The sequence below is a fragment of the Panthera onca genome, chromosome A3 (genome assembly GCF_046562875.1).
Source record: "Panthera onca isolate mPanOnc1 chromosome A3, mPanOnc1 haplotype 2, whole genome shotgun sequence".
Taxonomy (NCBI): domain Eukaryota; kingdom Metazoa; phylum Chordata; class Mammalia; order Carnivora; family Felidae; genus Panthera; species Panthera onca.
Genome location: NC_138341.1, coordinates 122676322 through 122691687, shown reverse-complemented (window position 1 = coordinate 122691687; position 15366 = coordinate 122676322). Strand labels below are relative to the sequence as shown.

Here is a 15366-nt window from a genome sequence, read left to right as displayed (position 1 = left end):
AGAACCTCTTCCAGTCCCTAGATGAGAGTCCTAAGGCCCAGAGAGGGAGAGTGGTATCTTCAAGGTCACACAGCAAGACTCCATGAGAGAGCTGGGCATGAACCCTGGCTCCCGATGCCCAGCCCAGGGCTCTGGTTCTCTTTTGTGCTTTTCTTGGCCACTCCTGTCGATGAAGGATGCTAGAAATTCCATTTGGACTTTATTCTACTGTTTTACAGTCTCTTCTGAGTAATAAGGTCGGCTTGTTTAATAAGTTCAGCTTCAAAGTAGGTCAGGGATTTTATTTCTGTGCATGGGCCATTAGCATTCTTAAGTGAGAACACATTTTTTTTTTTAACTGAGAAAATATCCTCTGTGTAGATGAGATGCTCCACGTCTGCCTATTTCCTAAGCTGTGTCAGATCCTTTTATACCACAAAACCTCTTTGAGGGGGGCCCCAGGCTTCTCAATGGAGGCTGAAGCCAGATGGGAAGGATGGGTAGGGGACCACGTGAAGTCTGAGCCAGAAGAGCAAGGTGATTGCCGAAGGCTTCTCAAGCTAGTCACATTGAAGTGAGGTTTCTGGTTTGTTTTGTCAGAGTTAATTCTCTGAAGAACCCCAAATGCTAGTTGAGAGGATTGAGCACTATGTCCAGAAATCTCTCCAATCTCTTGTGACTCAAGTGCCTTCCCAGATCCGGTTACCCACTGGCCAAGCTGGTGGAAAGGAGTCGGGGCCTAGATGTTGCTGCTGCTGTTGCCAGGGAGAAGGATCGGGGCACGCCCAGGCGGGGTGCTGGGGAGTGGGGGGAAGGGTGACATGACACCTCCTCTATTTAGGGCTGCTCCTGAGGGTAATAGCAATTTTCTATTTCTAGCAATGACCTGAATTGTTTCATGAGCTCACTCCTTAGTCTGTTGCCTTTAACCTAAATGGGGCTGGTAACACAATAAAAGAAAAATGGTTTCTATTCAGAATTCCTGTTTGAGGCACCATGTTTGACACAGTGAAGGTTGTGGAAGCATGAGTGGCCATGTCCCTGCCTTGCAGTGACACGGTTGTAGGGAAGAAAGACACGGACATAAGCAGTGGGTAGTGTGGGCAATGGTGGGCTGCATAGGCCTCTGGCAGTGTTTTCCACACATCAGTCTATTCTGAGCCCCCTTCACACTGTTTTTTCCTTACCTATTCTCTTATTTAACACTTTTGCTTTTAAAAACGAGACACTTTCCTTGATCTTTCAAATGAGAATTCATAGCATGGTAGTCTCTATATTACTATAGAGAAAGGAAGTCTGTTAGGTTTCTAACACAAGCTAAAGTACGTCTTCGCCTGTTAAACTAATTTATGGATCAGTGCCCACTGGTGTGCACCTGATTTAATCGCACGCATATCACTAGCATGTACTGCACTTTGGAACGTGTCAGGGAGGATTTCCAAAGCAAGTGAAGTGTCGGCAGGGCCTTGAAGGATGCAACTCTTTGAGCAAGTGCGTGATGACTGTGAATAATCATATATGTTTCTTTGTAAATACATGGGGTGTCTCAGTACACAAGGTTTTGTGGGGGCATAGAGGAAGAGGTGATGTCTTGGTCCCTTGGGGTGGTACTTTTTATTGCTCTTTAGGTAGTTTTCCAAGAAAACCTCGTGATACTGGCTTTTTCCACCGTCACTCCCTTTCATTGCTTAGATTATGTGCATTACCACTACATAATTGTGAGTCAGTTGTTGGCTTATTCTATGCAGGGCTCTCTGTAAGCATTAGAACTCCTCCCTGTGTCCCAAGCCAGGAAAAGACAGGTGAGGAAGGCCACTTACTCACCTGCCCATTCATTCATTCATTCATTCATTCATTCATGTGTTTATTTACTGCTACCTCCAAGGCTAGGATTGGAGACATAGATACACATACAACATTACTAACTAAAGGGTAGGGTGGTTGAGGAATCATTCAGATGTTCTGCATATTATGATTGTTAAGGAAGGTATTGTGGTGAACAAAATGAATGATGTAGCCAATGGTTCTCAAACCTGGCTGCACATTGGAAAAGCCTGAGGTGTTAAAAAAAATGCCGATGCCTAGGTCTCACCCCAGAGATTCTGATTTGATTGGTAAACGTTGGGAATTGGACATCAGGAGCTTTAGAAGTTGTCCACATGGTTCTAATACACAGCTGTGGGCGAGCCATGGGTGCAATCACAAAAGGTCATTTTTAAAGAATGGTACTTGGTGCTATGGAGGAAATGGGCATGGCAGAACCCAGGCTGTTTGACATTTAGGTATGAGTTCAGCCTAGTCCTCTCAAAGGGCTCCCCAGAGCTTCAAGCCCTGCAGAGTTTTAACAGTGGTCTTCCTGTTTCTTAGAGCGGCTCATTTCATGCTTCTTGTCTGCAAAGGAACTGGTTTCCTGTAGCTTTTGAATTGACTGTGAGACCCCCGAATATTCCCACATCAGCTTTCTGGGCAGAACCTCTGTGGTTTGGGGTCAATCTTGAGTACATCTTAACTGTTGGGAAACCTCATTGGGATTTCCAGTCAGGAACATATACAGTTACGTTTCCTTTCCTTGAGGGGAATCAAAACTAGGAGAGGAAATTCATGGGCCAATTTTAGGAGGACATAAAGGCCTCCAAGCTGTGAAGTGTTCCATAGGAATGATGCCCTTTGAGATCAATTCTTTTTTAAAAAAATGTTAATACCTTGGGAGGATTGCTACATTAAACCTGTTTGTCCTTTAGTGTATGTGATTTTAATCAGATTGCTTTCCTGATTAAGATCTAGAAGAGGTTTTAGGCAAGACTTTTTTTTAAAGCTTTGTTATTATATGTGTTTTTCTTCAATGAAAAATGATAGTAATTTCACTGGGACCATCAATGTGCCCCACTGAACAGGCCAAGGTATATCTTTGTAGCAGGGCAAGCTTTCAAATTCACTTCTCATTTTATTGCATGTATGAGTACAAAGGTGAGTTTAAAACATTTTCTTTCATTTTATATCACTACATTGAGAAATAAAGAGGCAGAGTTTAAGGCTAGGTTTTATTAGTAAATGGTTCTGTATGTGCTAGAACATTTGAATTTATGATACCTTGGTGTAGACCCCTCTGTCCTGCCCTGCAGTTGGATCTGTGTTACACTGAGTCCCATCTATGCAAATATCCATCCCTATCTTGTGGACAGTTTCTTTACCAGGTATCTTTTTTTTCAAGTAATTAAAAATTAATGCCTTCATAGATATCACTATCATATAATACATGGAATAAATATACAAAGTGGCCATATGTTAATGCCCTTGTTTGCTTACCATTGCAAAGTAAAAAGCACTGGGCTTACCAAATGTTCAAACACGCCTTGAAGTGCATTAAAATGTCTCCTTTGAGGGCATTCTTTAGTAAAAGTAGGCTGTCCTTTTATTTTTATCTAAAGTAGATTCAGCCAAGTCTTTCCCAGTCTTCTGCCTGGTTTGTATGCTTTAATTTCAAAGGTGATTCTGAAACTGATCTTAAAGGAAGCTTGAAGCATGGTGTGTGTGCATTTGATTGTGCCTCTTTATATTAACTTGTTGCCAAGATGTTTCCCTTTTTAGTCACAAAAAATTCTTCGTCCAAATCTTTAATTGTTTATCTATGCTGGATTAGTCACATACTACTCCAAAGTGTAGTGGCTTAAACCAGCAAGGATTTATTGTCTCGCAGGCATGGGCTAGGGGATCATGGTGCAGTTTGATTGGGTGATTCTGGCTTGGGGGCTCTCACAGGCCGCAGTCATCCTAAGTCTAGTCTGAGGGAAGATCTCCCAAGTTCACTTATTCACTTGGCTGTTGGGCAGCCTTCAGAAGATCTTCTTAAAAGATCACTCACATGGCTGTTGGCCTCAGAGCCTCATTAGCTGTTGGCTGAAGATTTCATTTCTTTGGGAATGTGTGGCTCTCTGGAAAACAACTCAATAAGGTTGAGGGGGTGGGGAGGAAGAAAGGGAGAAAGGAGGAAGGAGAGGGAGGAAATGGGAGGGAGGGGGGAGAGAAAGGAAGTAGAGAGGGGAAGGGGAGAGAGGGGAGGAGAGGGAGGGAAGGGCAAGAGAGAAGGGGAGGAAGAGTGGAGAGATGGACAGGGGGAGAGGGAGAGGGCAAGGAAGGTGGTAGTCTTTTTGTAACCTAATCTCGGAAGTAACAGCGTCCCATCACTTTTGCTATCCTCCATTTGTTAGACGTGAACAAGAGGTCTATCCCCCTTTCAAAGGGTCAGGGTTAAACAAGAATGTAGATACCAGAAGAGTAAATCATTGGGGGCCATTTTAGAGACTGTCCACAGCAATTAGGGTCTCCAAACATCACCAAAAAGTGATGGGCATTTGCAGATACTGTCCAGGATTTTTCTGGCACAGGAAATACTGAGGTTTAGCTCTTTGTAGCTCTACAATAATAAAAGTAGCATATTAAGTGTCTAAGTATATCTTATACTTCCCAGATTGACAGCTGCTTAATAATGAATCACTGATTGAATTTGAGGTAATGCTACCATCTTCTTCTCTGTCAAGTCCAATAAAGGGATTCTGAAGGACAGCGCCATGCTGGATACATGCCTCTCAGGTTGTAGGCTCTGAATTTCACTGTCTTACATCTTTTTAATAGTTTTGAGCATATGCTTCCTGTTTCCCATTTTTAGGCAACTATCCATCATCCTGATTGAAAACATAATTTTAAAAGTATTATGCTTCTAAAAAATAAATGAAGAGTGCCACTAAAACTTGCAAAACAAAACACATTTTTTCAGTATTTCTGTGTTACTGAAAAATGCTCTATGGCAGGAAATAGAACCAAATATAGTTATGTGTTTGCCAACTGAATGTTTGATGGAACACAATTTTGTCAGCAACCTGAACTGATTTGTGAGTACTGATGAATTTGAGTAGAGTAAAAAGTAAAATATTAACACGGATTTGACACAGGAGGTGTGACTTACAACTGGGAAAATGGATAAATTGAACCTGGTCAAAATTAAAACTTTTGATCTGCGAAAGCCTGTGTGAAGAGAATGAAAAGACAAGCTACAGAGTGGGAGAAAATATCTGCAAACCACATACGTGACAAAAGACTAGTGTCTAGAATATATAAAGAGTTCTTAGAACTCAACAGCAGAACAGCAACAACAAGAAAACCAAACAGCAACCAACAGTTCAATTAGAAAATAGGTGAAAGTTAATGAGCAGACGTTTCACTGAAGAAGATATACAGACAACAGATAAGCACATGAAAAGATGTTCAGTATCAGTAACCATTAGGGGAGTGCAAATCAAAACCACAATGATCTATCACGACATACCAGAATGGCTAAAACAAAATGGTAGCACCAAATTTTAGTGAGGATGCAGAGCCCAGACCACTCCTTCATTGATGGTGGGTGTGGTCATAAAGACCAACATGAGGGATCCCTGTGGTGGTGGAAACGTGCCATCTTCATTTTACCAGTGTCAGCATCCTGGTTGTGATATTGAATGATAGATTTTTTTTTCTTTTGATGAATGACAATTTTGTTTTACACTAAAGGCTGATGAAAAATCCTATTAAAGAAAATCCAACATCTCAATCAGAAAGGATAACTGTATTTATTCATTAAATATCATTTAGGTCTTCTATAACACAACATGAAAACACCCAGCATGCATATTTAATATTGGTACAATGGATTCAAGACCAAGTGCACGTGGTACAAGCATCAAGGCTAGATTACAAATTGTCATAGTCATAGTCGTCATCCCCATTCTCATTTTCTTTTCAATGCATTTGATGATTCCTTGGCAGCATTCTGTGATGGCCTCCATGTTAGTGGTTATAAGCATGTTTTTGGACCCAATTAATTATGGATTGATTAATCAGAACATTGTGAATCATGGACATTGCAGGAATTGATGCTTTTACAGTTGGGGACTGTGAAGTGGGTGTATGTGCAGTAGACCTTTGCCCTGTGAGGGACATTGGAGTCCCTACTTTATTTGACACAGACGTGGTTTGTGGGGCTGGTGTGCCATGTGTGGGAGTACTTGGATTGCTATTATTCCCACAGAAGGAGATGCCTTTTTTTTTTTTTTTGTAAACAATTAAGTCTTTAGTTTGGAACAGTCAAGCAGAATATGTCAGATGGTAACCTAGGGCCTTGCTGTGGCTTGATTAATGGCAAAGGAGTTTGATTTCTTTGCCTTGCAATATCTAATAAAACATCTCTTGGGGGAGGATAGAGGTAAAAGCCTGATCAGCATTACACAGCATTGCCAATAGCACATCATCTGCATCAACAGTAGCTTTCTTAGCATGGCTTGAATATAATTTTACATTGTCTAGAATTGTGGTCACCTAACAGAAGGCATACTCCAATGTCTGATTTCTAACTCTTGGCTCCTAGTCTGTAATCCCCACATCCTTCAGGATTTGTACCATCATCTGTGCATCCTTTGGCATCCTCTTGGGAAAAGCCATCTTGACAGACTCCATGATAAGACTTCTTGAGCTAAATCACCCACATTAATGTATTTCAGTCCTGATCTGGATGCAAGTTCTTTGCCTGGCACGGGTTTTTCCAACCGCTGGTGTACCTGGGATTAGGATATTCGGAAGCAACATGGTCCTCACTCTTGCATGATAGTTTTGCACAAAGTTATCATTGGGGAAGTGGAGCAAAAGATACATAGGATCTATTATTTCTTAGAACTTGTGGAAATCTATAATTATCTCAAAATAGTTTTAATTAAAAAGAATTAACACTTATGTTCAAAGTGATAAGCTGAGTTCTCAGCCCGAACCAGTAGGGCCTTTCTGGGCAAGGATCAGCAGCCTTTCTTCTGAGGTAGAGTGCTCTGTTCAAGACCTCTTACACTGCTGGATTTCCTGATAATATCAAACTACCAATTATAAAGCCCCTCTCTACTCTCAAAATATTCTGCACTCCAAGCTTTAGTGAAACAAAACAAAATAGATTGCCTCAACTTTTGTGTTGACTCATTGATTCAGCGCATACTTAGGAAGCATTTATTGTGTGCTAAGGATCAAGGCAGTTGCTATGAATAGGTAGAAATCTAGAAGTGGTCTCTGCCCTTGTGGTGTTTTCATTCTAGTGGAGAAGACCAGGAAGAACAGCCTCACAAATAAAACCAAAAGCATGTCTGAGAGCATGGGGGAAGTCAGGGAGGAAGTAAGTTTGAGCTGGGCTATGGAGAGTGAACTAGGTGAAGCACAGGGAAGAGGAGACAGTGTGGGCAAAGGCCCTGAGGTAGAAAGGATCACAACTCATTAGGCATATTTGAAAACAGATGTACGTGTCTCGAGCCTGTGCAGCGAGAGGGGCAGTGGCAGCAGACGAGGCTGAACAGACAGACGGGCCACTTCACTCATGGTGTTTGAGGCCACATAATGGAATGTAGTTGTTACCTTAGGAAGATAAGTTGGGCTACAGGGTGGAGAATAGATCTGAAGAGGGCAGAAGTAGAAGCAGGGTTAGAAAGGCTTATGCATATTGTACAAATGATTTAAAGCTCTTTCCTTTTTGTTGATTGAAACTTAGCATACGATACGGCAAAGTACATTGACTTTAATATATGAAAGTATGTTAAACTCGCTTTTGATTTTCATCATAATTTGAGATTCTTTGGGATTTTCTCCATACACAATCACATAGTCTATGAATAATGAAAGCTTTATTACTTCCTTTCCAGTCCTTGTATCTCTTATGTCTTTTTCTTGCCCCATTGCAGTAGCTTGAACATCCAGTAAAATGGGGGAAATCAGGGGGAAAGCATTCAGTATTTTACTGTTGATTGTGATGTTTACTATGTTTTGATACTTGTTATCAGATTAAAGCACTTGCCCACTGTTCTTAGCTCTCTAAGTGTTTTATCGTGGATAGATGCTGACTTTCATCAAATGCTTCCTTGGCATCTCTTGAGATTCTTACTTGATTTTTATCTTTTAGTCTGTTAATACGATGAGTTATACTGATTAATTTTCTAATACTAAACTGATCTTGTAGTCTTGGAATAAACACAGTGTGGTCATGATCTATTACTCATTTTATGTATCACTGGATTTCGTTTGCTAATATAATGTATAGGATTCTTATCTCTGTTTATGAGAGATTGGACTGAAAGTTTCTTTTCTTGTGATATCCTTGTAAGGTCTTGGTGTGACAGTTATCATAGGCTCATAAAATGAGTTTGGAAGTATTCTGTGAAAGACTTTGTGTAAAGGTGGTATTCCCGTGGAACCATTTATGCATGTAAAAATTCAAGCTTATTTTACGTTCTGTCTTCAAGTTGAATTTTGTCCCAGGAAGGCATTCTATCTAAAAACTGTCACTTTGTAGATCCCCTCAGAGGTTGCTGTGTATTTCTTGGGGTTCCCTCTTGTCTGTGCTTAAGAAATACATGATTAAGATGTTCGAAATATCTAGAATAGTGCCTGAAATGTGATAACCAATAAATTTGCCCTCTTTCTCTCTGTGCATATTCTCTCCCTAACACAAAAATACCCACCTGTAGTGGCCTATGATGGGTCTCAACATGAAGCCACCAATTCTGTTATCAGAGCCCAGTGTCTGCCTGCCTGAGTCAGGATTGTGGCTTCTAGGGATGGTGATAGTGGCCCGTGGTCTAATGAGACCTTGCCATGTTCTGTTGCTCCAGAGTCCTTTCTCAAACAGCTGCTGTTTAGGCCTGCTAATGCTAACTCTGTCTTTGCACTGGATATGGCAGAACATAGAAGTAGCCCTATGAGGGCCAGGGGTGGTGGGTTGGATGAAGCCACTTTTTCAGTTCCTTTCCATAAAGGGGGGCATTCACCTCTTCAACTCCCCCCACATGCTGAGCAGGCAGTTGTGGGTAAGTCTCTTCTTTCAATCCATCTGGATGCCTTTTCCTTGAGAGCAGTGAATGTTTGTAGTTACTTTAGCCATTTGGGTCACTTTGGTCATTTGGGCAGCTTAGAGAGGAATTGGGCATCTCCCCCTTCCCACCCTGCACACAGGGATGTTCGGAGGGGAGAAATTTGCAAAATAACAATATCTCTAAAGCCCAGCTCCCTTCCTTTGCTCTCTCACTGTGGCTGGTAGCATAGCAACTGATGGAGCTGCCTGGACTCAGGTTGCCCTGATTTGCGTATTTCTTCCCTCCCTCCCTACCACCTCCTTTCCCTTTACTCCAGCTTTTCTCAGACGTGTTCTGTTAAGACGGCTGCCATGTTTTCCCCCGGTGCTTGTTGAGTGTGGGTTGCCTGTCCCAGTGGGAGATTAGCAGCTCCCTCATGCATAAAGCTGAAATTGATTTCATCGCATGTGCTACATGAGCCCCAGATGCCCCAGTGCTGCTCAGATGCTCAGAGTGGAGATGGCAGGAGGCTTGAGAAATGGTGGAATGGCCTTATAATGGAGGGGGCTGTGGGATGGGGAGAAAGACAAGGTGGGAGGCCATAAGGGATGGGAGAGAGAGGGGAATAACTCACATTTATTCGGGGCCTGTCATGTTTCAGAGATTTGCATTTGGTATTCTCAAGGACCCAGTGATATATCTGTTACCCTGGTTTTACACATGAAGAAACTGAGGTTGAGGGGGAATTAATTAACTTGCCCAAAGTTGTAAAATTAAGAGAGAGGTTATAAGCCAAACTCTGTCTGTCTCACTGCCCATTGTAAGTGAAAATGAATACAAAAATGCAAAGGGATGGAGTCCAGAATATTGGGCCTTGTGCACAGAAGCCATGTAGCGCTCTGGGATGCCGGGCAGGGAGCCTGAGGTAGATGGCACTAGTGTGGACCAGGCAGACATCATGGAGGTCAGAGCACGACTGTGGCTCCACAGGCATGCATGTGCCAGGACTCACCTGACCTGGTGAATCCTAGTCTTGTGCTAATACTGGTCCCATCCCCCTTGCTGCCTTTTTCAATCCAATCAGTGACCAAGTCCTGGCCAGTCACCTAAATCTGTGTCTAGTCCTCTGCCTCTCCAGCCTCATGACCATTACCTAGGCCCAGACATCTATCATTTCTCTCTCAGCGATCGACATGATGTCCCCTGACTCTCATGTCTCTCCTTCAGACCCATTCTTCACCCTGCACTGAGGAGTTGTCCTGAAAGAACAGGTGCCCGTGTCACATCCCTGTTTACAAAGCCTCAGGATGAGGCCCAGGATCCTCAGGAAGACCCTTGCTTATCTGGTCCATGTTGACTTCTCCAGTTGCCTTTTTGCCATTCCCCTCCACCCCTATCTATGTTTCAGCAGGTGATGCTATTCTTCAACAACCCAGTCTCTCCTCATCTCAGTGAAGGCTCTTCCCTCCCAGGTGCCGATTAGTCTCTCTTCTTCTTTCATGACTTCATGATCTGATGTCTCCAGGAAGTGTTCCCTCATTTCCTTCATCTGATTCCCTCCTCCCAGTACTTCCCTAGGGCCACTGTAACTAATTACCACACACTCAATGGCATAAAACATGAAAATTCATTATCTTACAAATATGGAGCTCAGAAGTCAAATGGGTCAGCAGGGCTGCATTTCTTTGGCTCCAGGGGAGAGACTGTTGCCTTGCTTTTTACAGTTTGTAGCAGCTACTTGGCATTCCTCGCTAGTGGCCCATTCCTCCGTGTTCAAAACTACCTGTTCAGCATCTTTCCACCCCTCTCTGACTCTGATTCTTCTGCCTTCCTCTTTCACCTATAAGGAGCCTTCTGATTACATTGGGCCCGCCTTGATATTCCAGGATACTCTCCCTGCTCAGGATCCTTAACATCATCACATCTTTGAAGATGTTTTTGCCCTGTAAAATTCTGGGGAGCAGGACGTGGACATCTTTATTTTTAATTTGTTTTTTTGATTTTTTAAGTTTATTTATTTTGAGAGACAGGGCAGAGGAGGGGCAGAGAGAGAGAGAGGGAGAGAGAGAGAATTTCAGGCAGGCTCTGTGCTGTCAGTGCAGAGCCCTATGTGGGGCTCGAACTCACAAACCATGAGATCATGCCTTGAGTTGAAACCAAGAGTCAGATGCTTAACCGACTGAGCCACCCAGCCTACCACCCTCCCCCCCCCCCCAGCCCACCACCCTCCCCCCCCCCCCGCCCTGGACATGGACATCTTCTGAGGACCACTATGCTGTGTACCACACTCCTCTCTGTGTCATCAAGACCCTAGCCTGCCGCTGTCCAGCCTTTTTCACTTGATTCTGCAGTGTATTGATTCCTACATCTCTTTCCCTCCCTAGTCTCTTAGATTCCTCCAGGGTAGAGACAGTTGCTTTGACTCACTGTCTTCAGAACATAGAACCAGCCCTCAGTACTTGTTCACTGAACACAGAAAAAGCCTTATCTCCCTGGCTCTTATCTGCCCACCTCACTCTCCCCCTGGCTCTCATCTGCCCGCCCCACTCTCCAGCTGCCCTGGGTGTGGAGAACAGTGGGGCAGTTCAGTGCAAGTGTTAAACCCCCAGACCCGAGCGGGCCATCCCAGGTATCCCAGCGCTATCCCAGCTGCAGGACTTTGGGCAGCTTGCTCAACCTCTGTGCCTTTGTGTCCTCACATGCAGAGTGGAGATAATTATAATGTCTTCCTCTGTCAGTGAGGATCCGGGAAGGAAACCCCAAACCATGGTAGGTATTTCAGACAGACAGTTTTATTGAAGGGAATCACACACATGTTGGGAGATTGCCAGAGCAAATGTTGGGACACTAAGGTGGCCAGGAATTGCAGGAAGCATCTGTCACACCCGGGGCCATGGTAACACAAGGGAATAGGAGTATGGAGCAAGGGCCCCACTGGGGAATGCTTGGTCCTCCGAGGAGGAAGGCCACAGACGGTACTGCATCTGTGGGGGCAGATGGGAGATTGCAGAGCATCTTCTTCCCTCTTCCACCTTCCTGGTCTCCACATACAGCCTCCCACTGGGAGCGCTGAGCCAAAGCTGGCAAGGGAATCCAAAATGCAGTTTGTAGAATCCCTGCCCCAGAATCACAGAGCCAGTTACAATAGGGTGGCCTTGAAGCCAAAGGTCTGGGGGTAAGTAACTGGCACATACCTTTGGTTTCCTCATCTGTAAAATGGATACTATGATAGTACTTGCCTCAGAGTGTGATAGGAGGAATAAATGAGTTCATATGTGTAAATCCTGGGGTAGAGCTGGCACATGGTGCTGAGAGAGCATTTGTCCCTTGTCCCATGGAATAATAATAGCTCTCTGCATCCCGCAGGTGTTACTGACTTGGATGTCTCTGGAACTCAGAGACCCAAACTGGCTAAGGCCCAAGTTTCTTCCACTCAATTCTCCATAGCCAGACTGCTGGGAAAGGGTGGGGCAGAGAGTCAAATGATGCCGGATCATGGACCTGTGCTGTTCTATGACAAAATGCTTCTGTGACATGGCCTCTAATTCTGAAGGTTTAGAATCTAGGCTCTCCTAGGCTCCTCCCTCGAGGAGATAGACTCTTGATTAGCAGTCAAGGAAAGAAAGGCTCTTCTGGAATGATTACTCTGTTCTTAATTTTGGGAAGTGGCCCAGCAAAGAGTAATCTCAAAAATATCAATATGCTGGGGGAAAAAGAGGAGCAGGGCGCAGACAGAGTGTTACAGATCATGAAATCTCGCCTGGTGCTAAGTCGGTATTGAATTATGCATTTTTAAATGACTTCACTGGTTGCAACATGACTGTGTTAAGTAGACCGAGGCCAAGCTCTTAAATGTACTTGCTTGTGGAAATGTTGGCAGGAGTACATTCTGACATTACTGAGCCCCTCTTCATCCTGACACAAGAAAGGGAATGCATTTAATAGAATCTTTGTGTCTTTCTATGGGGGCCACAAAATGAGGGTACCAACTAAGTTTCCTCCCAACTTAGTGTCAACTAAGTGCACTTGCAATGTGCTGGGACTGTTTAAGACTACTGATTAGAATACCTGATGTTATCCTCATGGCAATCCACATGAGGGAGGTGTTGTTATCACCCCCATTTTACAGATGAGGAAACTGAGTCACAGAGAAGTAACTTGCCCTGGTTTTCATAATGCCTTACTTTGGATTTCTCCAAAACCAGACCCTGCAACAGCATTTTGCAAGTAGTTTATTTGGAAATGGAAGAGAACACTGGTAGAGGAGGAGAGTAAGTGAGGCAGGAAAGGAAGGAAGGCTTCCCCTAAAGGATGCATGAATGAGCTGGTAGTTCTGGGAGGTATTTGATGCTCATTCCCACTAGTGATCCCTTAAAAGACTGAAAAGGGGCACCTGGGTGGCTCAGTCAGTTGAGCATCTGACTTTGGCTCGGGTCACGGTCTCACAGTTCATGAGTTCAAGCCCCACATCGGGGTTGCTGCTGTGAGCACCGAGCCTGCTTGGGATATTCTCTCTCCCTCTCTCTCTCTCTCTCTCTCTCTCTCTCTCTCTCTCCCTCTCTCTCTCTCTCTCTCTCCCTCCTTCTTTCTCTGACCCCCCCCCCCACCTCCCAAAAATAAACAAACATCAAAAAAAAAAAAAAAAAGACTGAGTAGAGCAGGCCCATTGTTCCACCAAGGATCGAAGAAACTGGGGTGTTTATCCACCTCCTCATATTCCTCATTGGGAAAGAGTTGTACCTGGGAGTGATAACACCCTGGCATGCCCAGTCTACCCTACAGTGGGGCCATCAAACTCTGGCAGCTGTAGAAAGCTACCAGCCAGGGAAATGCAGGTGCTGGAGGTAGGAAGTCATCAGCTCATGGTGGTATTATCCACCAAAACCACACGTGACCTCTAGATAAGTCAAGAGAACTTTGTCTGGGTGCCACCAGAATCAGCTGCATTTGGCTAAAAGGTAGCTGAGCCATAGAAAAAAGAATTGCCTAGAATCCTAAGAACTAGCAGTACTTGTGCCAGAAAAGGGAAGAGTAAATGTTCATGGATGGCCTTCCATGCTGGGGAGGTAAAACTGCTGGAGTATTGTGACTCCAGGATCAAGCCCACCATAGAGCAGGTGCTGTGATAGGATCTGGGGACATAGGCGAAAATGGCTTGGCCTGTGTCCTTGAGACAGATCCATCAGCGAATAGTCTGTGCTGTACAAATTTTGTGATGAATTTGTGCCCAGGGGCACTGAGGACCGTGTCAATTCCAGAGGATGCTGTTGGTGCCCGATCCCCAGGACGGTGCTTCCCCTAGTGGCCATGGGTGCAGCTAAAGCCTCACAGTTGCCCCTTGTACTGGATTTAATATTGATTGTTCCCCCCAAATTCATGTTTTTCCTAGAGCTTCAGAACGTGTCCACATTTGGAAATAAGGAGGGTCTTTTCAGATGTAATTTATTAAGTTAAAATGAGGTCATACTAGAGTAGAGTGGGTGCTCATCCAGTAAGATTGGAGTCCATCAGAAAAGGGAAATCTGGATGTAGAGACACAGACACATGGAGAAGAAGGCCATGTGAAGACACAGACGGAAATTAGACTGACACATCTATAATCCAAGGAAGATTGAGGACTGCTAGCAAACACTAGAAGGTAGAAGAGGCAGGGAAGCATTCTGCCCTGGAGGCTTCAGAGGGAGCATGTCCCTGCTGGCACCTTGATTTCAGTCGTCTCACTTCTAGAACTATGAGAGCATAAATTTCTGTTGGTTTAAGCCACCCATTTTGTGGTACGTAGTTATAGAAGTCCTAGGAAATGACTGCACCCTTTGCAGGGTAACTGTTCTCAGCCACACAGGAGCTGCTTGGCTGACGTGCAGTGCCTGCACCCCCAGAGCAACCTGTATCTGGTTAATGACACAACGGTGCAAATGGCTGATGCCCTTGCCTCAGTGAGGGACAAGTGAGGTTGTGCACTTAATGCTCCAGAGCTCCAAACTACATCCATGTTTGGCTTCCTGACCTTTCCCATACCATGCCTCCTAAAAACTCCTCCAATCAATGACTTCCACAGAATCCTTGTCTCAAGCTTTGTTTCTTGGGACCCTGGGCTAACACAACCACAGAACACAGAGAACACAACTTTGAGGTGAGATCCAGGAAGGCATCCCAGAGGAGAGCTCTCTTGAAGGACAAGGGAAGGTGAGTCACCTGGAGAAGGGGGAAGAGCGAGAGACTATTTCAGAGAAATTCCATGTGTCCAAAAGATAAATCCTGTTAGTATCTGAATTCCCCCATCCTAAAGTTAGGATTTTGATTCATCCTAAGGTGGACTGGGGCCTTTCTTCAAGTGATCTTTTCTCTTAGGAAGGGCAAGCAGACATTGTATTTCTTGCATTTTTTAGGAAGAGTCTGAGAGTGTCTTTCTGTTGGCTGTGCAACTGTACCACAACGTAGCTGGCTCTAAAATTCTTGGGTCATGAAACATCCTCTTAAAACCCGTCCGTGTGCGTGTATTATGTTATGGTTGGGGACCTCTCCCTCTGCCCTC

At 44.3% G+C, this 15366-nt stretch overlaps 1 protein-coding gene and 1 pseudogene across 12 annotated transcripts in view; one reads left to right on the top strand and one right to left on the bottom strand.

Annotated features, from left to right (window-relative positions):
* PTPRT (protein tyrosine phosphatase receptor type T) overlaps nt 1–15366 on the top strand; it is a 1077107-nt gene that overhangs the window by 440722 nt on the left and 621019 nt on the right. The gene's annotated exons all lie outside the window — the stretch shown is intronic.
* On the bottom strand, nt 5707–6468 carry LOC144615800 (transcription initiation factor TFIID subunit 9-like; annotated as a pseudogene).